This window comes from Saimiri boliviensis, chromosome 9 (assembly GCF_048565385.1).
Source record: "Saimiri boliviensis isolate mSaiBol1 chromosome 9, mSaiBol1.pri, whole genome shotgun sequence".
In the NCBI taxonomy this organism is placed as follows: Eukaryota; Metazoa; Chordata; class Mammalia; order Primates; family Cebidae; genus Saimiri; species Saimiri boliviensis.
The window spans coordinates 22676148-22702459 of record NC_133457.1 but is presented as its reverse complement, the minus strand read 5'-3'; the positions used below and the strand labels follow the sequence as shown (position 1 = coordinate 22702459).

The following is a 26312-nucleotide window of genomic DNA, read 5'->3' as shown; positions in this document are numbered from 1 at the left end:
CACCAGAGACTCTTTCCGCCACCTCCAATCAAGGAGACCTTAAAGGAGGGGAAGAGGTAGACATCAGGTGAGGGTGCCCCTGGCACACCGCTGCCTTTGCTTCCCTAAATATTTCAGGTACCTGAGTCAAAGAAACCTATGCTGGCGTTTTCGAAAACACACGGGCTGCCTGAGTCTGGCAGCTCACGTCCTTTGGAAGAAGGTTCTGTGAAATGAAAAATACCAACACTTGGAAAGACGAATGCGTCACAGAGCGCCTACTAAGGATTTCCTGTGAGCCAACCATTCTGACCTGTAAGAAGTGAGAAACTAGGAAATGCCCTTTTCTCTGTGGAGATTATGAAAAATATTAATTTTATAACATTTTATAAACTGTTAGAAACTGGAGAGAACCAGTTTCTCTGAATTTCCAGATTTGGGCCTGTTGCTAATTATTGCCAGTGAATTCTAGCCGGGACCAAATGATTTCCCTGGCGTGGCACAGTTCAGATGGAAGAAAAGGGGAATGCACGGGATTCCTAAGTAGGGAGTGGCTGCCACCTTGAGGATTCTTCTAAGCGCCGGTGGGATGTGGTGCTGAGACCCTTTTTGAAGTGATTTCTGTGAGGCACGACTCTCCTGTCCTAGGTATACCTGAGCTAGGGAAGATAATCTAACCTTTCAACTCCTCTGGAAGCAGAAATCTTAGGAATAACAAGAAAAGGGGCCTTCTGGTCTGGCCAGCTCTTTTGTGAAATACAGGGTACTGATGGTGACTTAAAATGTCTTTTACGATAACATCTGTAAATAGCCTGTCTTGTGCCCCAAAGATGGTTTGATTTTGAGATTGCTGTGAAGCCCTGCCTGCCACTCCATCGGGGTGGAGGTGGACCTGTGAGTTGGAAGATGTGAGTAGGAAACATTGGTATGCTGGGAATTAGATAGCTGTTTTTCAGTTCACCATATGACCTGGCATGGCTTAGATCACAAAAAGCTCCCTGCTCTGTGGCAGGACACAGGTAGACATTTAAGTACTGATTACCTGGGGTGATAAGGGAGACTTGTGGTTTCGTTCCAAGTTTTGAACGTTAGGGCCTCCTAAGCCACCCACTCAGACTCCCTCTGAGCTCTGGGCTCATCCCCCTTTTGCCCAGATGGTCCATGTTCAGGGAATGCAAAATAAGGCCTAAGAAAAATGTTCGGGAAAGTCAGTCTACTGCCAAAAATGCATGGCATTTCAAAGCCAAATATAAACATCTCTGAATTACCTGTGCTTTTAAATTGTTTTCCAAACAGATATTTCTGGATCAGATGGGAAAATACCAGGTTTCCCTTTTTTTTCTTTTCTCTTCATGCAAGGTGCCTGGCTAGCCCCGTTTCCTTTCTGTTTCCAGCCTTCCGTCTCCTGCCAGGAGCCCTCCCACTTTGGAACAGAAAGCCCTGCCAACTCCTAGGCCCAGCAACAGCCTGCAGATATGTCCAGCAGGATAGGGAGATGATTTGCAAAGTGATTGAAAGATTCTGTCTTCCTGTTTACAGGAACATTTTTTCAAGTTAGGGGCTTGGAGACTTAGTGTCTCCTGAAACCTTTGTAAATTAGACATCAGCGGTGTGGGATAAGCACCTTCATGCTCTGGCTCCAGCACTTTTCCCCATCAATCAACAAGTCCTGTCAATTCTACCTAAAGAAAAGGTCCCTCTTCAATACCCACTGTCCCCACGCCAGTCTAGGCCACTGTGTCCTGAAATTACTAAATAGTTTCTCAACTGATCCCTGCCCATTCTCTTCATGCAGCCAGAGTGGCCTTCCTAAAATGCAAATCTGAACAAATCTCTTGCTTCGTTAACTACTCCTCTACCTACCCAGCGCTACTCACTGCTCTTAAAGGAACTACTTCTCCTCCTCCACCCCACTTCTTTTGGTAAATTTTTTCTCATCCTTCAAGTCTCAGCTTAAATGTTACTTTCTCAGGGAAGGCTTGCCTGATCCTCTGTACCTGCCCTTACTGGGTCAGGTGACATTGCGTGTGCCCATGACACTCCCTGCATCAATCTTATGCACTGTGTCGAGGTTGCTGTTTAATTGCTCATCTTCTCTGCTAGACTCACGGTGAGAAATACATTTTATATCAAGACATAGGCCACACATTCATATAAAAATATATGCAAGGGAAAGAAAGTTTCATAAAACACTTATTTTGTAAAATTGTATTCTAATTCATTTAAAACAAAATCTGGTCACACTTTACTGCATTGACTTCCTAACCCTTAGATGGGTCAGGGCTTCTAGTGTGAAAAAAATACTCTAAATTCCGTGAAGAGAGGGACAGTTTCCCTCATTCACAGCACATGGAATGGAATAGGAGCTTAACAGGTATTTGTTGCTGGAATTATTAAAGATAATATCTAATCTGTGTAATCCTCAAAGATCCTATGAAGAAACTACTATTATCCCCACTTACAGATGACGAGGCTGAAGACAGTAAGGTTAAGTAACTTGCCAGTGTCAAAAAGCTGGTAAGGTGGATGGCAGAGCCAGGATTTGAACCTGAGTTGTTTGCATTGCCCCTTGCATATTATTTCATGGATGAATTTACCAAGCAAAAATGTCAGAAAGGGTTTCCTTGCAGCAACTTCAGGCTAGATCTCAGTCTGCCCTGCAGAGAGGCTCCTTGGGCAGTATTTATGTCTGTGCAGTGAAGACGGCATCTGGCAAGAACAGCTGTTCCCCTTTGCTCACATGTGCTCAACCACCAAGTCCAGCAATATTTAGCAAGTAGGGAGATTTAATTGTGTAAAGGAAGAGTACAGATACTTCGAAAAATGCAGTTTCACCTTGTTATGAACTATGTGCTATATGTTCCACCCCAAAAAACAAATCCTTTAAAAAGAAAGCCACCAGGAGATTAGGATATTTATTTTGTCATCCATAGGAAACTGTGTAGATTAATACTCAAAGATAAGAGTAAGAAGATCGTATTCCTCAGGGGTCAGTGCTATTTGTAGGACTTTAATCTGTAAAGGCAACATTTAAGAAAGGACATGATTGAAATATTTGAATCAAAGAGTATGAATAGGAAAATATTTATTTGCAGAATTCCTGAACTAATTCTTAAATTATTAGCCCTGACACTGAGCCTTAAATTGTGGCATTTAGAGTAATAAAGAAATGGCTGGCAAAGGGTTGTATTTCATCTTTATTACATGAATTACATGCAGGTCACATGCAGTACACAGATGTTCTCCTATTTCATCACCTGAGTATAACTACATGGAGATATTTAACAGCACTGTGGGGTAAAGTGTCCTGGATACAGAACATCTGGGGTTTGTTTCTGGCCTTACTGCTAACCAACTTTATGACCACAGTTTCCTCATGAAGGAGCCCAGACACATGATCACAGTGTTTGGCAAATAGTAGCAATTAATTAAATTAATAAGTAACGAGGGAACTGAAAAGCTTCTCCCAGCCTGAAGACTATGGATTTCATTCTAGAAACTCTGAGAAATATAGTACAACAATGTCTCTGAATCTTTTCATCACCTTCCTTGTTGGCAGATATAAAGTTGGTTCTTCCACTAATTAAAAACCAAGTATCTCTATTAGGCAGGTTGGCCTTCTTGGGTGCATGGTAGTTCTTTTTTATTTCTGAAGAGCCAGTGGGTTAATCTTAACTTACTAGTCTATATGTGTAGATATTTTGGAAATGGATTCTATGTACACTTAAAATCATTTTCTTTTCACTTTCATTTACAGAGCTATATTTTAATGAAAATATTTCCTTTAAAAAATTAACAGTAAATGTTTTTATTTTCTAGCAAACCATGAGATTATATTTGTTTTCAACATTTTCCTCAATAAAAAAAAAAATGAAATGGCAAAATATAGGCAAAATGCACTTAAAAGATATCTCCAATGACCTATTTTCCAAACTTGAAACCAGGACACATGTCTTGACAAATACTACAGTGCTTACAGAAAGCAGGTGAATGTATGTTTGAAATGAAGATTATCCTGAACTATCTGTAGACATTGGCAAATGAAGCAACCCTAATGGAAGCAGAGGAATGGTGTCTTTATCAGAGAAAAGTCACACAGAGGGTGCCAGTCAGGACCTCAGCATGTGGCTGTACAGATTGTGCTCTGTATAGTGCCAGGGTTATGAACCATACAGTAGGTCTCTGCCAGGGGGGACCATTTGGCACCATTCACATAGATGGCAATGTGAATGGTGTCCTCTGGAGTTGTGCAGTGCACAATCTGCATAACAGTACACAGAATCTCTGCAAGAATTCCACTGGTAGGAAATGTGCTCTCTTGGCAAATTGGAAGAGGGAGGTTGGTGTTCTTTTGCTAATCATTCCTCAGATTGGATAGCAATGTCAAAAATTCAACTAAATTCTAGTGTTTTTTTAATTTTCCCAGAAGTTTTTTTTTTTACCACCATATTCTACTTTCCTTAAGTTCCTGGCAATTCTTGAAAATGCAAGTCTGGGCTGGGTGCAGTGGCTCATGCCTGTAATCCCAGAACTTTGGGAGGCTGAGGTGGGTGGATCACGAGGTCAGGAGTTCGAGACCAGCCTGTCCAACATGGTGAAATCCTGTCTCTACTAAAAATACAAAAATTAGTCGGGCGTGGTGGTGGGCGCCTGTAATCCCAGCTACTCAGGAGGCTGAGGCAGGAGAATTGCTTGAACACCGGAGGAAGAGGTTGGAGTGAGCCGAGGTCATGCCACTGCACTCCAGGCTAGGCGACAGACAGAGCAAGACTCTGTCTCCAAAAAAAAAAAAAAAAAAAAAGCAAGTCTATAAGCAACTCTGAACTTACTTTTTTTAAACTTCATTGAAGGAAATAAATTGAACAAAAGGGCATTTAGAAAAAGCTGGGGAAGTTTGTAGACAACTGCAAAAGGTCAGGGAAGCATTATAAGTCATAGGCATGGAAGTCCATGTATACATGACCCTGATGAAATGTCTCTGAAACTGTATGCCTTCTACTTTAAAGTGTTTTGCTTATCAAAGAGGAACATTTTCACAAGATACTCTAGGAAGTTAAGACTGTTTTGGTCATGTCTTGACATAATTCTGGAAACCTTATAAAGTCAGAAAATAGCTACTGGCATTGTCCGTGCCACACAGCAGGAGGAATGGAGGTAGCTTGGTGGGACAGGAGAGAACTCTTCAGGAGACTTGGCTCTGCCCCTGACTAGCTCTGTGTTTATGGGCAAGACCATCCTGCAGCTAGCTCTCTGGGCCACTGGTTTCCTCATGAAAGTAGAGTTGTATGAAATTATCTGAGCCTTAGAAACTGCCAGAATTTCATGGGCTGTAACTTAGGTGCCTCCAGGGCCCAAGCAGGTGAGGTAAATGAATGAAGGGGGCACCAAGGGTGACAGGGAGTTCCAGAGCTGAGTCATTGAGTCAGTGAACCACACAGCACAAAGGCATCTAATATGGCTTAGCTCTGTGTCCCCATCCAAGTCTCATCTTGTAGCTCCCATAATTCCCATGTGTTGTGGGAGGGACCTGGTGGGAGATAACTGAATTATGGGGGCAGGTATTCCTGTGCTGTTCTGGTGAAAGTGAATGGGTCTTACCAGATCTGATAGTTTTACAGATGGGAGTTTCTCTCACAAGCTCTCTTTTTGCCTGCTGGCATCCACATAAGATGTGACTTGCTCTTTCATGCCTTCTGTCATGATTGTGAGGCCTCCTCAGCCATGTGGAACTGTAAGTCCAATAAACCTCTTTCTTTTGTAAATTGCACAGTCTTGGGTATGTCTTTGTCAGCAGCATGAAAACAGACTAATACAGTAAATATGTGTCAGTAGAGTGGGGCACTGCTGAAAAGGTACCTGAAAGTGTTGAAGCCACTTTGGAACTAGGGAACAGGCAGAGAGGTTGGAACAGTTTGAAAGGCTCATTAGAAGACAGGAAAATATGGGAAAGTTTGGAACTTCCTAGAGACTTGTTGAGTGGCTTTGCTCAAAATGCTGATAGCAATACGAACATTAAGTCCAGGCCGAGGTGGTCTCAGATAGAGATGAGGAACTTGTTGGAAACTGGAGTAAAGGTGACCCATGTTACATTTTTAGCAAAGAGACTGGTGGCATTTTGTCCCTGCCCTAGAGACTTGTGGAACTTTGAACTTGAAAGATATGATTTAGGGTATCTGGTAGAAGAAATTTCTAAGCAGCAAAGCATTCAAGAGGTGACTTAGGTGCTGTTAAAAGCATTACATTTTAAAAGGGAAACAGACAATAAGTGTTTTGAAAATTTGCAGCCTGAAAATGCAGTAGAAAAGAAAAACCTATTTTCTGAGGAGAAGTTCAAGCTGGCTACGGAAATTTGCATAAGTAACAAAGAGCCAAATGTTAATCCCCAAAACAATGGGGAAAAAGTCTCCAGGGCAGGTCACAGGTCTTCATGGGTCCCCCTTATCACAGACCTAGAAGCCTGGGGGGAAAAGTGGTTTTGTGGGTCAAGGGTCCCTGTGCTGTTTGGAACCTGGGGACTTGGTGCCCTATGTCCCAGCCACTCCAGTCATGGCTAAAAAGGGCCAGCATACAGCTTGGGCCATGTCTTCAGAGGGTGCAAGCCCCAAACCTTGGCAGCTTCCATGTGGTGTTGAGTCTGTGGTGTTGAGTTCTTGACAGAAGTCAAGAACTGGGGTGTGGAAACCTCCAACTAGATTTTGAAAGATGTATGGAAACGCTTGGATGCCCAGGCAGAAGTTTGCTGCAAGGGTAGGACCCTCATGGAGAACATCTGCTATGGCGCTGTGGAAGGGAAATGTGGGGTCAGAGCCCCCATACAGATGTGACTGTCTAGTAGAGCTGTGAGAAGAGGACCACTATCTTCCAGACCCCAGAATGGTACATCCACTGACAGTTTGCATTGTGCACCTGGAAAAGCCACACTCACCCACAGCCCATGAAAGCAGCTGGGAGGGAGGCTGTACCCTGTAAGGCCACAGGGACAGAGCTTCCTAAGAACATGGGAATCCACCTCCTACATCAGTGTGACCTGGATGTGAGACATGGAGTAAAAGGAAATCATTTTGGAACTTTAAGATTTGACTGCCCTGCTGGATTTCAGACTGAGTGGGGCCTGTAGCCCCTGTGTTTTGGCCAACATTTCTCATTTGGAATGACTGTATTTACCCAATGCCGGTACCCGCCTCCCCCTCCCCCATTGTATCTAGGAAGTAACTAACTTGCTTTTGATTTTACAGGCTCATAGGTGGAAGGGACTTGCTTTGTCTCAGATGATACTTTGGACTATGGACTTATGAGTTAATGCTGAAATGAGGTGAGACTTTGGGGGACTTTTGGGAAGGCATGATTGGTTTTGAAATGTGAAGATATGAGATTTGGGAGGGGCCAAGGGCAGAATGATATTTTTTGCCTCTATGTCCCCACTCAAGTTTTATCTTGTAGCTCCCATAATTTCCATGTGTTGTGGGAGGGACCCAGTGGGAGATGACTGAATCATGAGGGCAGGTCTTTCCCATGTTGTTCTCATGATAGTGAATGGGTCTCATGAGATCTGATGGTTTCAAAAACAGGACTTTCTCTGCACAAGCTCTTTTTGCCTGCTGCCGTCCACGTAAGATGTGACTTATTCCTCCTTGCGTGCTGCCATGATTGTGAGGTCTCCCCAGTCATGGGGAACTGTAAGTCCAATAAACCTCTTTCTTTTTTAAATTGCCCAGTCTCGGGCATGTCTTTATCAGCAGCATGAAAATGGACTAATACAGCATCCAAATTAAAATTTAGAATGAAAAGCAGGTTTCATCCTCAATTCATCCCTAGATCACCACTTGGATCTCTTCTCCAGATTTCTTCTGCATATTATGCAGACTTAGTACTCCACGGTACTAAGTCTGCATGCACATGAAAGAGTCAGGAAGACTGTACATCTTGGCCAAGATGGTCCTACTTTATACCTGTTGTCCTGGCATAATTAGTAATGGCACCCTCCTTAACTCTCAAAAGTGTCCTAGTTTACGTGGAAAGTCATACAGCCATCCAAAGTAAGGGGGAATCAGCAATGACTAAACATAAACTTTTGGGAGCAGGTTTATTTATTCAAATCTGTCCAAGCCTTCAGATGAAGCTAAGTAGGTTTGGCATTGCTTTGCAAGTGGACAGATAATTAATCTAAAGAAACTTCCAAAATATCCCAACAAAAATGGTTCAATAAAAGCAGTATGTCATGAATTTTTAAATCACAGACAATGTAGGAAAGGCTATCAATATGTGAAAAACGTTGAACTTCACCAATAATCAAGAAAGAAATTTCAATAACAACGAGGTAATGTTTTCCCCACCAGAGTATTTAAAAATTACTTAAAACTCTAATACCCAGTGTCAGGATAGGTGTGATCAAAGGAACTCTCACATACTGCTGGTAGGTTTCTAAATTGGCTAATACAAACTTTCTGGAATGCTATTTGATAACACGTTTTAAACATCTTTATGAAGTTTATATTCCATAACCTGTTATTAATTCAGCATATACTTATTGAATACCTACTATGTGCTAGGCAATAAGGGATAAAGTGGTAAAAGAGATAGGTCCTGTTTTCTCCAAATGGGTTTTCAGTCTAGTGGAGGAACAGACATTACAGGGAAAAAAAATACACAAGAATTTAAATTACGGTTTTCAATAAATACTCAAAAAGTAGACTCACATGATGCTGAGAGAGGAACATGTGGTTAGTGCATGTATTGGGGGAGGTATCAGGAAATGGGTTGAGCAGCTGAAGAGGGAGGAAAGGGTGAATAAAGGCTTGAATAAAGGTTTTGAGGCTGGAAGAAGCTTAGCACATTGGAGTAAAAGGAAGGAACCACTAGATTGGAGTAAGAGAGTACAGGGAAAAAGTGGCAAGCCAAAGGTAGAGAGTGAGGAGGGATTGCAACTAAGATTTTTATCTTAGCAGCCACTCAAGGAATGTGAAAGCATATTGGTATTTTTGAAACTCTCTGATGGTGGCTTCAATGAGGGTGGGGAAGACAGAAAGAAATAGAAATATTAAAGACATTTAGGAAGTGGAATCAACAGGATCTAGTGACTAAATAGATGGGGGTAGTGAGGGAGAGAAGAGAAATGTCACTGATTGGTTCCAGTTTTGTATCATAAGCAACTTGGTGGAAAGATGGTATCACTTTACTGAAATGGGCAATAGGAGGCGGAGGTTTTGGTAGGGGAGAAGAAACAAGAAAGATATCGAATCTTTTCTGGATAGTCTATATCGAAGATGTTATAAGACATACAAGTGGAGATTACAAGTAGATATTTACCTATGTAAGTTTGGAGCTTTGCAGAGAGATCTGGGGCTGAAGATACAAAGATGGAAATCATAGCATATGGATGGTATTTGAAAGCTTTGGCTTGGGTGACATGGTCTTGAGACAAATATGGAGTGAGAAGAGAAGACCAAGTTCCTAGTCTTAATGGACTCTAGCTCATATAGAACTAGGAGAAGAAGCATGAGTTTGTAAGGAAGGCGGGGGCAGAAGCAGGGAACGGCCAATAGTTACTTTTCTAATAATCTAGTTTAGGGACACAGAAATGAGGATCTAGATAGATTTATGCATGAAGAGGCTCACTGTGGCATTTACAGTAGTAAAAAATTAGCTTCAACCTCAAATGTCCAAAAAAAAAAAAAAATAGAAAGATGTGTACATGCATTGTGACACATTAATTCTGGGAAATAAATGCAGTCAAATAAGATGCTTTTGAAAATTATAACATTAAGTGAAATGATGCAGTTTGGATCTGCATCCCTACCAAATCATGTTGAATTGTAGTCCCCAGCATTGGAGGTGGGGCCTGCTGGGAGGTGGCTGGATCATGGGGTGGATTTCTTAGGAATGGGTTAGCACCATCCCCTTGGTGCTGTTCTCATGATAGTGATTCTCAAGACAGCTGGTTGTTTAAAGGTGTGCAGCACATCTCCCCCTGGTCTCTCTTGCTCCTGCTTTCACCATGTGAGACACCTCACTCCCACTTTGCCTTCTGTCATAAATAAAAGCTCCCTGAAGCCTCCTCAGAAGCAGATGCTGTCATCCTTCCTATACAGCCTGCAGAACTGTGAGCCAATTAAAACTCTTTTAAGTCACCCAGTCTCAGGTATTTCTTTATAGCCATACAAGAACAGACTAATACAGTGAATTAAAGAGGGTATAATATTATACATACAACATGATCACATTTTAAAAAATTAAATGGTTATATTCTTAGAAAGAAAACATAGTGGAATGTTAACAGAAGTTAACTATGGATGGTAAGATTGTGAATGATTTCTTACCTTTGTATCTATTTGTATTTTTTAGTTTCTTTGCAGTAATCACAAGATTGGTGGTGTATTAGTCCATTCTTGCACCACTATAAAGAAGAGAGGTTTAATTGGCTCACAGTTCTGTAGGCTGTACAGTAGCATAGCAGCTTGTACCCTGCTTCTGGGGAGGCCTCAGGAAACTTACAATCATGACAGAAGGTGAAGGGGAAGCAGGCACATTTTACATGGCCAAAGCAAAAAGAGGAGACATACCTGTGCCTGGGGTTATGGGGGAGGGAGAGTGGGGGAGGATGCTACATACTTTTGAATAGCCAGATCTTGTGACAACTCACCATCACGAGAACAGCCCCAGGGGATGGTGCTAAACCATTCATTAAGTATCCACCCCTAGGATTCAATCACCTCCCACTAGGTCTCACATCCAACATTGGGGATTACAATTCAACATGAGATTTGGGTGGGGACACAGATTCAAACCATATCACCTGGTAATATTTTCACAAAACAGAGGAAAACTTATGCATATTTATTTTACTTCAATGAATGATTCTAAAATTTGTTAAAGAATTGCATTAAGAAATAATTGCTCAGAAGAGCTGGAATTAATTTCTATAAGTTCTGTGATGAATCCCTTATAAAAAATAATTTTATAGTTCCATAAATCATCCACTAATTTGAAGTTTTTGAGTATCAGATTTTCTTTCTCAATATAGACTGCATCAGCACACTATGGGGTCATGACAGACTGAAGGACAGGTTGGCAAACTTTTTCTGTGAAAGATTAAATAGTAAATATTTTTGGCTTTGTGAGTCATATGGTCTCTGTTGCATATGCTTTATCATTTTGTTAAAGCAACCTTTTAAAAATGTAAAACCTTGTAGCTCCCAGGCCATAGGAGAACGGATGACAGGCTGGATTTGGCCCCTTGGCCACAGTGTGCTGACCCCTGGACTAAAGGATGAATGCACAAGAACAATGCATACATACTTTTAAAATAAAACGCTAACATAATATTGGAATTGTAGGTGAATCTTCGATCATTAGAGTACGAGAACCAGTTTGTATCTATTTTCAACAGGACGCAGACTAAATGGAAAAGATCTAAAAGAGCAATATTTAACCAAAAAAAAGTATGGGTTTTTAATGGAAAATTGATCCCACACAATTATGTCAAAGAGTTGTTATTTTTAACCTAGAAAAGTAAAAGCTAAAAGGAATTTTTTAAAAATGAAGAGTCTTTTAATATTTCTTCTAAAATCGTAGCTTGTTGATATTAGGAGGGGAGCATTGCTGTTATATACAAGAAGCTATTCAGTTGTTCTGTCACAAATTTGGGAGCCATCCTTGTCTCCCTCCACCCCCCCCCCCACCCCATCACAAAATGTGGTTAATGCTGTTAGTGCTCCAAGCAGATTCAGGTTCCTGGCAGCTGTATATGACCCACCCTACCCCCAGCTGCTGTGAGTGTTTAGCTGTGAAGGATGCACAGCTGTCCTCTATGGTGAAATTTATTCCTCTGCTTTCATCAGGCCAAGGATAGACTATCTGATTCCACGTCCTACCTGGCATTTCCTTCCTCTCTATCCTGCTTCTCTCACTTTCTTACCAGTTTGTCACTCAACAAAGTATCAGCATCCAAATCCCTATCTCTAGCTCTGCTTCTAGGGGACCTGATACTGGATACCAAGTCCTAGTAGTCCCAGCTTCTAAATATATTGGGCTATACACCTACTATGTACCCAAAAAATTAAAATTGAAAAGTTAAAGATATAGATTATATACATGTATATGTATATATATATATGTATATGTGTGTCTGTGTGTGTGTGTGTGTGTGTGTGTGTGTGTGTGTGTGTATGTTTGGCTTTTTGACCAGTGCATCTGCTTGGACAAAGCATATTGAAGTAATCTTATAACTTTATTCGACTCTATAAGTAGACTTCTAAATTTAGTATATGATGTCAATACTTTTTATGAATATCAGGAAATAGTTTTAGTGAAGTGATGCCCCAGTGATCTGATAAACAAGAACTCCCATAAGGATAAACAAAGAACTTGGAAGAGGTTTAATTTTCAACTGATATTACTTTATAGAATTATTGCTAGTATTACTTGTACTAGTGAGTGGAAACCACTGTACATCCAGTATTATCAATTTTGCTAATTGTTACTGATTATGTTTTAAAATTACACTCATAACTAATAGCCTACAAATAATCTTCTAAGACCTTTCCACTTTATTATACTATATAACATTCATTGATGTTTAATAGGATGTGAATATTTGCTGACTCCAAAGAATACCTTTATTAGTACATGCATATGTGTTCAATTTATCTTCTCAATTATATCTACATTAAAACCTTAAAAATTAAGTTTGCTGAAACAGGCTGTGTGCAAGCCGTGGAGCCTCTATGACTTGCGACCTCCTGCTCTGTTGCATTCTGGTTAATGATTCACAATGACCTTCAAGAATAAGCACTGAATAAATCAAAGCGTCCTGCATGGCTCTCTGGGAAATGTTGCACACAATGCCCAGCAATCTAAGGCTCGACCTAGTGCAGGATGGGAGCTGGGAGCACCATGAACACATATCTGTAGCAATGGCAAGGAGATGGGGTTTTCCCAGTGGAAATTCACAGCTTTTCCCCAACTCCATCTAAAATGGTTCTCTCTTCACTTTTCTTATTCTGGAAGTAGGAAATTAGCTTTTGTTGCTTTTTTTTTTTTTTTTCTTTTGGAATGGGGGTCTCACTCTGGTCACTCTGTTGCCCAGGCTGAGTGCAGTGGCACAATCGCAGCTCACTGCAGCCTTGACCTTCTCTGGCTCAAATGATCCTCCCACCTCAGCTGTTCCCATACCCCCAACCTCCACCCTACCAATAGCTGGGACTACAGTTGCACACATTTCCCTTCTTCCAGTAGTTGGGACTACAGTAGTGCACCACCATGCCACTAATTTTTCGTATTGTGTGTGTGTGTGTGTGTGTGCACGTGAAGATGTGGTTTTATCATATTGCTTAGGCTAGTCTTGAACTCCTGGGCTCAAGCAATCTGTTCACCTCAGCCTCCCAAAGTGCTGGGATTATAGGCAAGAGACACCACATTCAGCTTCTTCTTGAATTTTCCCAGTGAAACACATTTTGTTTCAAGTTATTCTTAACCATTTCAATGGCAACTGTATTGTAAAAAATAAAGTCCCTCCCTCCCTCCCTTCTTTCCTTCCTTCCTTCCTTCCTTGAAAAAAATAAAGTAGACCATTCTTTGGTTTCATAATCACTGAATTGTTTAGAGTGTGGTAACCCATTTTTAGTAAACAGGTTATCCAGCAACAAAGATTAAAATGCTCTTTTTTCCTTCTTTATTTTTTGTAGAACAGGCTTAAAACAGGAACTTCTGAGTATCCTGTTATTTAAATAGAGGCAAATCCAGATTATTTCAATACTTAAAAGGAGTCTATTACCTAGGAATTCCTTTTCACTCTCATATAGTGACTTTGGTAAGCTACAGCCACATTCTTCATCTGAGCATTGGTGTGGTTGCCCAAGCCCTGTTCCCATGCTTGCTGGCCTAGGTAGGAGCTGGGCACAGTGCTGGAGGGTGGCAAGGGTTGGCTTGAGCTGGCACATGGGGCCAAAGGGCAGTATCTGAGCCTAGGCAATTAGGCCAAGTCACTATCATGTTGGTACTACCTCCATAATTTTGCTTTATTATGTTCTACCTCTATTTCTTATTATGTAATTCTTTTCTTTATGTCAACTCATTTTTAAATTGTGAAATCTCATCCCTGCTAAATGTACAAAATTAACTGGGCGTGGTGGTGCATGCCAGTAATCCCAGCTATTCGGGAGGCTAAGGCAGGAGAATCACTTGAACCCAGGAGGTGGAGGTTGCAGTGAGCCAGGATTGCACCTGAACTCCAGCTTGGGCAACAGAGTGAGTCTTGGCCTCCAAAAAAAAAGTTCCATCTGTCTCATCCATCTAATAAGAAACATCTTTAGCCATACATTTTATAAGTCAATTTGATATGTTCTATTTTTGTTTACTATTTTTACCTTTTGTTTTAAAAAGTTTAATAACATCAATTTTGTAGTTTACTATATATATCTCATCAAATCTAATACACCATTGGTGTGTAAAGCACATTATTTTACATGCCACTAAGAGAAGTGTTGCCTGTTATAATTGCTAGATACCATTGATTGTAAGTTTACACCCCAATTTCAGAGATACCAAAATTATTTTTAAAGTGTGCCTCAAAGTTGATGAAACACAGTATATATACATCTCTTCTACATTAGCAAGTGATACTTATATTTCATTGTTAGTAGCAATGTAAAGTTTCCCTTTTGAATAAATTTAATTTAAAATTTATCTTTTTATTTTTAAATATGTCATACATACAAAGCAAAATATAAAAACATTTATGTGTAGTTTAAAGAATAATGTTTAAATGAATTCCTGAATTTCTCACTTCCCCACTTTAAGTCAGAATATTGTGTTTAGTACCTTTGAGGCCCTCTGGGTGTTTTACTTTGATGACATTTCCTCTTCCACCTCTTCCCTCTCAATACTATCCTAAAATTCACCTTAATTCCTTGCTTTTCCTTATAGTTTTACTATAAGGTACAGTATATATACTGTTTAAAAATTTGGGGGGTGCTGCTTCTTTTAAGACTGAGTTAGGGGTTCATCTATATCCATTCATTTAACTAGTTATTTTTTAAATTAAACATTTAATTTTGATATTATTGTACATTCATATGCAGTTTTAAGAAATAATATAGAGAAAATATAGACAAAAAGCCCTTGTGCCCTTTACCCAGTTTTCTACCAATGGTAACATCATGCCACCCCCTTCAGCTCAGCCTGGGCACAGGATGCTCCTCCCCTCAAATGCGAATTGAGTTGTTCTGCAGGTGAATTGACAAGTTTCCACATTGTTGCTTTGTGAATCTCTGCATTTGCAGAGACACACTGAGGTCAGTCTGGGGGCCACTGGCTGCGGAGCTGCCGAAAGAAGAGTTGGCTATAAGGAGGGACAAGGGGACAACAGCAAGAATTTTCTGGTCTTGGAAGCTGAGTTGCCTTTGTCAGGGAGGAGCCAATGCACCTGGACACTATCTGTGAGGCTTTAATGCCTAAGTAAAATGAGTACTGAAATACCTGAGTCTCTTCAAGAGATTCCGATGTTCAATGCTACTCTTTCAACAGAATAAATGCAGACTTGGTCCCAGTTATTCATGTAATTAGTCTCTCATTTAGTAAAATGATGTATGTAGGCTAATTCATATTGACCCTCAGAGAAAAAAATATCACATATTGTTATTCAAGAAGCCCAAGTAATTTCATCTCTTTTTACAAGCCCAAATCAAATAGATTACCTTTCTGAGCAATGAACAACTTGAAATGCAGATGGATATGCAAGGTTAAAGAGCAAGAGGATAAGGACTTGCATTTTAAAGAGCAAGGTCTTCTGTAATTTGGTGCCACAAAATTCTCTTAAATGTACGTTGAGAAACCAGGGGATTCTGAAACTGAAAAATCTCTCAAGGAAAAAGAAAAAGATAACACAATGGTGTCACAGGAAACAGCATTTTATATGTATTTAGCAGCCTTCTTGAAGGAAAAACACTTCTCAAGACCTTCGCCAGTACTCCTCTTGTCCAGGCCACCGTCATCTCTGTTGTGGACTACTGAAAGAGCTTCCTATTGAATGTCCCTCTTTCACCTTTGTCCCTTACAATTCACTTTCCACTCAGTAGCCAAAGTGATCTTTGAAAGATTGCCTTTTAAAGCTTGCAACTCTCCAATAGCTTCCCACTGTACTTAGGATAAAATTCAGACTTCTTAGCCTGGCTTTAAAGGCTCTTTAGGATTTCTCAATAGAGACAATTTTTCAGGACAGTATGAGCAAGACAAATCTTGTGTGAGTCTATCAAGAGCAGTGCAAGATGTTTATCTACCTGGTCCCTGCGCACTAGAAGCCAATAGTATTCTGCCCTCAACTCTAGCATCTTATATGCAAATTGCCACCCGTACATCTTCAACCATCCTATAGGCAGAAATAGAGAGGTTGCAGCATCCCCAGCTGAAACTCCCTACCAGCCTACTCAGCTGGCTCCAATGGACTTTTAACCTCAGGATCTTTGCACTGGCCATTTTTTTCTACCTGGAATGCTCCATTCCCAGACCTATCCATGTTTGGTTTCTTTTCCACATTCAATGTTACCTTCTCAGAAAGGCCTTCCCTGACCACTTGTAAGATAGCAAAACACACACACACATAGGCACAAAAATACACACAGAGTTTTTCTCACTCCCTGAACACACTTTATCACTATATGCAATTTTCTTCTTTGTTTACTCGTTTATTGTCTGTCTCTCCTCTCTAGAATATAAGTTCCATGAGAACATTATGTTTTGTTTGTTGTTATATCCCCAGTGTCTGGGGATACATTTTTGTAAATATTTGTTGATCAAATAAAATAGATGCCATTAAGTTATATGTCATTTAATCACACTTATAATAAATGTTAAGATGCAGCAGGAAAACATAATTTAATTCATTGTTCATATAAAGCACTGAGGCATTAAAAATAACAAGTCCCACAGTGAATATGAACACAGAGAGAGGAACTAAACTGGAAATGTCATTACCTTCCTCCTAAATCACACCGAATTATTTCAATATAAGGCAATCCATTAGATAGGTCACATTGAAAGATAGAAATATTCAAAGGTTGTAATTAACATAACTCTTGTCCGAGCCACTTTAGGGTATCATGCTTATGTTGTTTACCACTGTCTATATACCAGTTGCATTTCTTTTTGTTTGTGGGTTTTTTTTGAAATTGAAAGAAAAAATCTATTGAAGGTCTGAAAAACAATTCCTAAAAGATTGACTTTTCCAGAAAAATAGCTACACAATGCATTGTGTCAATCATGTTAAAATGTGCATTAGATACAAATATAAAAACCAGGATTATTTCATTTCACTTTACAGTTTATTATACCTCAAATATAGACTCAAAAACTTAACCTCACCTTTCAGAAAAAGGGACAAGGAAATAAATTTATTGTTTCCTCTGGAATAAACTTAAATACACATCTCTCATCTGATTCTAGGTCCTAACGAAATTGATCCATGAACAAGGCAAAGCATCACGTGGGGACGCAAACACAACACACACCCATTGCCACTCTCCACTCCCACACCTGTGCAGTGTAGCTCAGCAGTTCTAGAGCTCTCCTGGCAGAGCACCCATCCCACCTGAAACTCCTCAATCCAGTGCTCCAGGCAGCTGCTGCCAATGAATTGGAGTTGAGAGCAAGTTAAAAATCTTATTTGCCAGCCCTGGGATCATGGAAAGAGCAAACATTTTTCACATAAATCTGAGTTCAAAATCGTCTCTTTATTACTTGTAAGATCATGGTTACTTAACCTCTTTCTGTTTAATGATACCAAATTTGTAGTTGAAATAGTATATGTCTTGTTTGTTACAATTAGAGCTCAATAAATCGTAGCACATAACTGTGGTGAGAAGGCTATACTTCACCTCCAAAAATTGAGGAGGTGTTATATAGAAAGATGGGAGTAAGTGCAAGTTACTGGGAACACTACAGTGAGATTTATTGTTAGACCAGTGGAGCAGTTGCCAAAGTGTAGCCCAGATCACCTGTAAACTTGTTAGAAATTGCAAACATCCAGGCCCCGGTGAGACCTACACATCAGAGACTCTGGGGATAAAGCCTGGCAATCTGTGTTTTAACCTTCCAGGTAACTCTGATGCATGCTCTCTAGTTTTCGAGCCACTGCAACAGAAGGGGAAGTGGGAGTGGAGAATAGAAGTGACGAAGTCAGGGGAGAAGGATGTCTACTCACCTGATGATTAATCACGCAGAAAACAAGGAAGTGCTACCCTTCACAGAGGCTTTGACCATATCAATACTCCCCACTTTAGTGGCAATTTCCCATAGACAGGATATCAATTTGCCATAAACACAAAGTACAGACCAGACCCACAGCATACTAAAAGAAGATGGGCTTGCATTACAAGGGTGGCTGCGGGGAGAAGGTTCCCAGTGTAGCCCCAGTACAGGTAGGCAATAAACTGGACTGCAGTCTCTTTCCCTTGAAAGGGTAGGTAGCCATGGTTCCTGACTGTTTCAAGTGCAGCTTTGAATGAAGGCAAGAGGCTGGCCTAGACACTTCTTCAAGCTTCCCCAGCTTGGTGGTTTCATGAATGAAATACATCTGAAAAGCTAAAGGCGAATAGTTGGGCAGTTGGGGAAGAAGGGAGTCAAAGATATATTCGGAGATTCAACTTCACCAGGATCTCTCATCTCCATCTATTTAATGCTTTGCCCCATTCTAACTGCTTCTGCCAGTGTACCAAACACAGAGGTACTTGCCTGGGGGTAAAAAGTTAAAAAATATTTTTGGCTGGGTGCTGTGGCTCATGCCTGTAATCCCAGGACTTTGGGAGGCTGAGGTGGGTGTATCATAAGGTCAAGAGATCGAGACCATCCTGGCCAACATGGTAAAACCCTGTCTCTAATAAAAACACAAAAATTAGCTGGGTGCTGTGTCAGGTGCCTGTAGTCTCAACTACTCAGGAGGCTGAGGCAGTAGAATCGCTTGAACCTGGGTGGTGGAAGTTGCAGTGAGTCGAGACCATGCCACTGCATTGCAGCCTGGGTGACAGAGCGAGACTCCATCTCAAGAAAAACAAATAAATAAAAAATATTTTTAAGGAACACAGCCAATCCAAAGCTCTTTGAGACCCAGCAGCTTTTAAACCACATCTGCATTTGTAGGCTGTTTCCACAGTTAACCCCTGTGGCAGGTCTATGATTGCCTCAGCATCTATTTCTGTTTGATTGCACCTAATTAGAAACATAACTGACATTTTTATTAAAAATAAAATTCACACTTCCTTAGAAACATATCCATACTTGCAGATTGTTCTAAAGTGTGTAGACAAGATCTGGGGCCATTACCTTATTAAGGTATAAGACTTTGTTAGAGACTATTAGGCATTCAGATCCAACATAATTACTGAGCAACTGTCCTGGCACATTTCATACTTTACCTTGACCACGTGCATAAGTATTATTATCATTCTCATTATGCAGGCCATAGATCAAGGCTCAGATACATGTAGGAACTAGCCCAGAGTTTCACAGCTACTTTTATTGGACAAGTGTAGTCTAAACATCAGTCTCCTGACAGAGGCGGTGTTAATCCATGACTAGAAGATTGGCTATGTGTGTGACCTGCTCTTAGTTGAGTTAAAAATGGCATGCTCAATTCCCAGCTGATGTATGTGCTGGGATGTGTGTTTTCAATGGAATGTTTCTGCTGCTGAAATTTGTCACCACCTTTCTAAGCTGGTAATTTTTTCGGTTTGTAAGTGCGTCATACACACTCATTGCAAGTAATGCAAACTTACTCTTAAAGTGACCTAAATAGGCCGGGCGCGGTGGCTCACACCTCTAATCCCAGCACTTTGGGAGGCCGAGGCAGGTAAGTCATGAGGTTAGGAGTTTGAGACCAGGCTGGCCACATAGTGAAACCTCGTTTCTGCTAAAAATACAAAAAAATTAACTGGGCATGGTGGTGTATGCCTGTAATCCCAGCTACTCGGGAGGCTGAGGAAGGAGAATTGCTTGCACCTGAGAGGCGGAGGTTGCAGCAAGCCAAGATTGAGCCACTGCACTCCAGTCTGGGCAACAGTATAAGACTTTACCTCGACCGGGCGTGGTGGCTCAAGCCTGTAATCCCAGCACTTTGGGAGGCCGAGGCGGGTGGATCACAAGGTCAAGAGATCGAGACCATCCCGGTCAACATAGTGAAACCCCGTCTCTACTAAAAATACAAAAAATTACCTGGGCATGATGGCACGTGCCTGTAATCCCAGCTACTCAGGAGGCTGAGGCAGCAGAATTGCCTGAACCCAGGAGGCGGAGGTTGCAGTGAGCCGAGATCGCACCATTGCACTCCAGCCTGGGTAACAAGAGCGAAACTCTGTCTCAAAAAAAAAAAAAAAAAAAAAAAAAGACCTAAACAATGAAAACACTGGAAGTAAAGAGAGTCATGTTCTTAAAGACAGCTATGTGAATGAGTTAGGAGATTTTATAGAAAAGTAGCAATTGGTTATTTTTGAAACACTTGTAAAAGGTACCTTGTAAGAACCAACAAAATTCCTTTTTAAGTTTATTATTGGGATAGACCGCTTTTATAGAGATTCTAAAGATAACTTACTATTGTTCTTTAAGCATATGGAGTTATTTTATATTAAAAAAACAATTATTCACATCTCTGAACACAAAATAAGTGGAAGCAGGTTTGCTTTAAGAAGAGTTTCCTGCCAGGTGTGGTGGCTCATGCCTGTAATTCCAGCACTTTGGGAGGCCAAGGTGGGTGGATTACTTGAAGTCAGGAGTTCAAAACCATCATGGCCAACATGGTGAAACCCCATCTCTACTAAAAATTCAAAAAAATTAGCTGGGCATTGTGGCACACACCTGTAATCCCAGCTACTCAGGAGGCTGAGGCAGAATTGCTGGAACCCAGAGGCAGAGGTTGCAGTGAGTCAAGATCACACCACTGCACTCCAGCCTGGGTGATAGAGGAAGACTTTGTCTAAAGAAAAAAAATAGGAAGACCTTTCAGGGGCCAGGCATGGTGGCTCACACCTATATTCTGAGCACTTTGGGAGGCTGAGGTGAATGGATCACCTGAGGTTGGGAGTTCAAGATCAGCCTGGCCCACACGGAGAAACCCCATCTCTACTAAAAATACAAAAATTAGCTGGGCGTGGTGGCGTGTGCCTGCAGTCTCAGCTACTCTGGAGGCTGAGGCAGGAAAATTGCTTGAACTCGGGAGGCGGAGGTTGCAGCGAGCCAAGATCACAGTACTGTACTCCAGCCGGGGTGCTAGAGCTGGGGGGTGGGGGGCGGGGAAGAGCTTCAACAAACCTGACAAAAACAAGCAATGGGGAAAGGATTCCCTGTTTAATAAATTGTGTTGGGAAAACTGGCTAGCCATGTGCAGAAAGCAGAAACTGGACCCCTTCCTGACACCTTATACTAAAATTAACTCCAGATGGATTAAAGACTTAAACATAAGACCTAACACCATAAAAACTCTAGAAGAAAACCTAGGCAAAACCATTCAGGACATAGGCATAGGCAAGAACTTCATGTCTAAAACACCAAAAGCATTGGCAACAAAAGCCAAAATAGACAAATGGGACCTAATCAAACTCCACAGCTTCTGCACAGCAAAAGAAACAGTCATTAGAGTGAATTGGCAACCAACAGAATGGGAAAAAATTTTTGCAGTTTACCCATCTGACAAAGGGCTGATATCCAGAATTTACAAAGAACTAAAACAGATTTACAAGAAAAACACAAACAAGCCCATTCAAAAGTGGGTAAAGGATATGAACAGACACTTTACAAAAGAAGACATACATGAGGCCAACAAACATAAGAAAAAATGCTCATCATCACTGGTCATTAGAGAAATGCAAATCAAAACTACATTGAGATACCATCTCACGACAGTTAGAATGGCGATCATTAAAAAATCTGGAGACAATAGATGCTGGAGAGGATGTGGAGAAATAGGAACACTTTTACACTGCTGGTGGGAGTGTAAATTAGTTCAACCAATGTGGAAGGCAGTGTGGCAATTCCTCAAGGACCCAGAAATAGAAATTCCATTTGACCCAGCAATCCCATTACTGGGTATATATCCAAAGGATTATAAATCATTCTACTATAAGGACACGTGCACACGAATGTTCATTTATGGCACAGTTTACAATAGCAAAGACCTGGAACCAACCCAAATGCCCATCGATGATAGACTGGACAGGGAAAATGTGGCACATATACACCATGGAATACTATGCAGCCGTAAAAAACAATGAGTTTGTGTCCTTTGTAGGGACATGGATCAACCTGGAAGCCATCATTCTCAGCAAACTGACACAGGAGCACAAAATCAAACACTGCATGTTCTCCCTCATAGATGGGTGTTGAACAATGAGAACACATGGACACAGGGAGGGGAGCACTACACACTGGGGTCTGTTGGAGGGAAATAGGGGAGGGACAGCAAGGGGTGGGGAGTTGGCGGGGGGATGGCATGGGGAGAAATGCCAGATATAGGTGAGGGGGAGGAAGGCAGCAAATCAGGCTGCCACGTGTGTACCTATGCAACAATCTTGCATGTTCTTCACATGTACCCCAAAACCTAAAATGCAATTAAAAATAATAATAATAATTTTTTTAAAAAAAGAAAAGAATGGGTTTCCCAGGGAGTTGGGCATCCTTCTGTGAAAAGGATGGACTCGGGATGAACTAACTGTTGTTCTAAAGCCAAGCTACAGAGCTGGTTTCTGTTTTCAAAACTTACTTCCTTCCCCAAGGTACAGTGTTGTTTCCCAGGTAATAGAAAAAGAAAAATGAGAAATAGCATTTATGGAGCCTATGCTGAGTTCTGGGGTCTTCTGATCCTAATTAACATTCATTCACTTTAGAAATAAGAAAACTTGACAGGGGGTGTGGCTAGCACCTGTAATCCCAGCACTTTGGGAGGCTGAGGCGGGCGGATCATGAGGTGAAGAGATCAAGACCATCCTGGCCAACATGGTGAAGCCCCGTCTCTACTAAAAATACAAAAATTATCTGGGTGTGGTGGTGCGTGCCTGTAATCCCAGCTACTCAGGAGGCTGAGGCAGGAGAATCACTTGAACCTGGAAGCCAGAGGATGCAGTGAGCCGGGATTGCGCCACTGCACTCCAGCCTGGCGACAGAGTGAGACTCGGTCTCAAGAAAAAAAAAGAAAAAGAAAAAAAGAAAAAGAAAACTGAAGTTTAGACTGGCTAAGTAATTTGCCTATGGTTATGGAAATAAATGAAGAAACCAGAAATTTAACTCAGATCTGCTCAATTCTAGGTCGGAAACTGAGGCACAGATAGAGTAAGTGGCCTGTGTAAAGTTGTAAGATCCGTATGTGACTGAGGGCATGGAGAGTCACTGTGTGAAATGTTCGGGAAGACACATCTTTTTTTTCCTTTGAAATGCCTTGATTTATCTTATAAAAGATAACAGTATGGTACTTTTAGAGATTTTTCAGCTTGGCAGATAGAATTTTGTTTTTCTCGGGGGCATCTATATTTGAAAGCAATGTATTTGACACTACTTTCTGTATTTAGCTTGATACAAAATGAAGCAAAACTATACCCATGCACTCTGCTTTCTTTCACACTGTGAATGCAGAAGTTAACTTTATGCTTGGGACACCAGTGCTTCTGAATGAGAAAGGTCAAAAGTAGAGCCCTTTGTGATTTCAGAGTCAAGAACAGGTATTTCTCTTCAGTAAGCAATAATCACCACTTTGCCCATCCATCAGAAGTGAGGAGGAGAAGACAGGAACCCTTACACTAACAGATCCCTCTTGATAAATCAAAATGTTGATAAAACAAAATCTTTTTTTCATGAACATTCTGTCTTTAGAAAGCACTAACAAGTGGATAGAGCACTTGTTAGTTAATAATAAAAAGAATTCTTCAGTGACTGCTCAGATGAATGAATATTTTTAAAAGGCATGGAGTATGTAAGGAATGTTAATCCAGCCTCCTTGTTCACTCCTCCACACAACAACTGTAGAGAAACTACTGACCTCTGAATGATGAATGGCCCTAGACTCAACTAGGAGAGAAGAGGACCCCAAGCCCTGTAATTTAGCATCTTTCTTTTAAAATTCTTGGGTAGACTTCTTTTTTGGCTGTAGTTGATGAATGGGCTCAGTTAAACGGCTTTGGATATTATATAAAATGATCATCAAGTGTTTCTCCTTCTACACCACACCCATCTCTTTTCATGCTCTTAATAAAATCCCAACCTCAGCTGTGTGTATATATATATATATATATATATATATATATATATATATATATCTCAATCTTCCAGAGAAATATTTTCTGCTAGCAAATCTTTAGCTATTAAAAAGTTTTATTAATTTCAAATTAATATCATACAAGGCTCCAGACCATTGAGGAAAAAAATTCAAGAAGCTGAATTAGTAAATGACAGAGCAGTAATTAGCTTAAATGAGATTTCTTCCAGCCCTTTGCTGGAAGAAGGATGACACAGAAAATAGGAGATTTTTCTGTGGATGAAACAGGAAATCTGAGCTTAGAAAATCTCTCTTCTCTGCACATGGTACCGTGGGGATGCCAGAGATGCATTTCCACAATCATAGTCTTGTTTATTTGGTCTCCTACTGCAGTACTTCACACATGCACATCCAGCTCCTGCTCTGTGGCAGCCAAACCCTAATGGCTAACAAGGCAGGCTGCATAAAGGGTTAAGGCTGCAGCCTTCAGGCCTATAGACATTCCAAACGTTTGCATATACTTTCCCCTCTGCAGTCAATCCTGTAGCTCTAGCTCCTGGAAAGCCTTCAGCACTTGCAGAAGCAGTGTTTCCTACTGGTTATGCGTGGTTTTAACTTGCAGTTCACCAGGTTATATAGCTCAAGAGTCTAAACTTAGCCCTGCATGGTCTTATCTAGAATCTGTCCCTCTTCCCCTGCTGAATTTGTTTCCCCTGCCCTGCCCTGCCCTGGAAATGCCTCAGGGCTTTCTGTAACCTTGCTGCCTTCTCCCCACAGGAAGTTAGATGCATCCTCACTGGCTGCATTACTGCACATTTCCCTTGTAACCTTGTTTTTTCCTTCAACTCAAACTTCTCCAAACGACACCATCTCTGCTGACCCTGAAATTCTCTAGCCCCTTCATATCAGTATTTCTAACCCGCCATGAGAACAATTATAGAGGACAAATTGGAGAGAGAAGGTTTGGGAACTCACCTGCAAAGCAGCAAGGATCAGACACTGGATGGGGCTGCCTGCAAACTTCCCAGGGACTGTCTGCAGCCAAGTCTCTGGGCCTTAAAGGGACAGGGTGCTTTTCACCATATAAGGAAGACAATTTCACGTGACTGCTTTGGAACCTGTTTGGGCAAAGCAGCTCCTTCTCTTGACATTGCCTGCCAGGCTTCAGCCTTTTGAAGAAATATGAAGCCTGACAATTCACAAGGATCTGCACATAGTAGGCAATTTAATCATCCCCAAATAAAGGGCCAGGCATGGTGGCTCATGCCTGTAATCCCAGCAGTTTGGGAGGCCGAGCCTGGTGGATCACCTGAGGTCAGGAGTTTGAGACCAGCCTGGCCAGCATGGTGACACCTAGTACCCAGTCTCTACTAAAAATATTAAAATTAGCCAGGTGTGGTGGTGGTCACCTGTAATCCCAGCTACTCAGTAGTCTGAGGCAGGAGAATTGCTTGAACCCAGGAGGCAAAGGTTGCAATGAGTCAAGATCATGCCATTGTACTCCAGCCTGGGCAACAGAAAAAAAAAAAAATCCTGGATAAGGCACAAAAAAGATATTTGGTGGGTTGTTTTTAAAGGCCAGAAAATGCTTTATATGGGGGCTTATTCTCTTACAAAAAGGGTTTCTGACAACTGTGAAGTCTTCCTCAATTATATGAAAGGGCTTCTGCTTCTATTTCAGGTTCGGCTTCCTTGAAACAAATGATCTTGCTCACCTCAAAGAGGAGGGGCAGTTTGCCCCCTTCTAACTCCGAGACAAAAGAGAGAAGACTGGAGTGGTAAAGCCTGTGGTGTGAGATTTGGATTATTGTAAGACACATTAGCACTGCAGCCTGAAAACAGTGAAGTGGAGATGCTTTTGCTTTTTCAGCAGGTAGAGAGCCCTCCCGAAACATGAACACGCAGTCCTCAATGGAGGCCCTTTTCCAGCCTCATCTACTCCTGAGCACACCTCTTGGAGTCCCTTGGCTAAAGACCACGGATGAAGTTTGAGGGTTCCTTTTACCTTCCAGCTGGCATAGACGAGGGTGTGCTTTAGCAAGAGCAAACATTTTCTGCTGATAATATTTGAATACAAAGCTGTCCTGTTGATTTGGGGGTGGATTAAAAG

General features: G+C 41.2%; 1 protein-coding gene across 9 annotated transcripts in view; it reads right to left on the bottom strand.

Annotated features, from left to right (window-relative positions):
• SCHIP1 (schwannomin interacting protein 1) overlaps window positions 1-26312 on the bottom strand; it is a 767830-nt gene that overhangs the window by 136156 nt on the left and 605362 nt on the right. The window contains exon 1 of one of the 9 annotated variants that reach the window (XM_074405573.1): window positions 25178-25200. The exons of the other annotated variants lie outside the window; for them this stretch is intronic. The gene's annotated coding sequence lies outside the window, so the exon portion shown is untranslated. Of the gene's footprint in view, window positions 1-25177; window positions 25201-26312 lie in introns of those variants that run through there. 9 annotated transcript variants of the gene reach the window in all.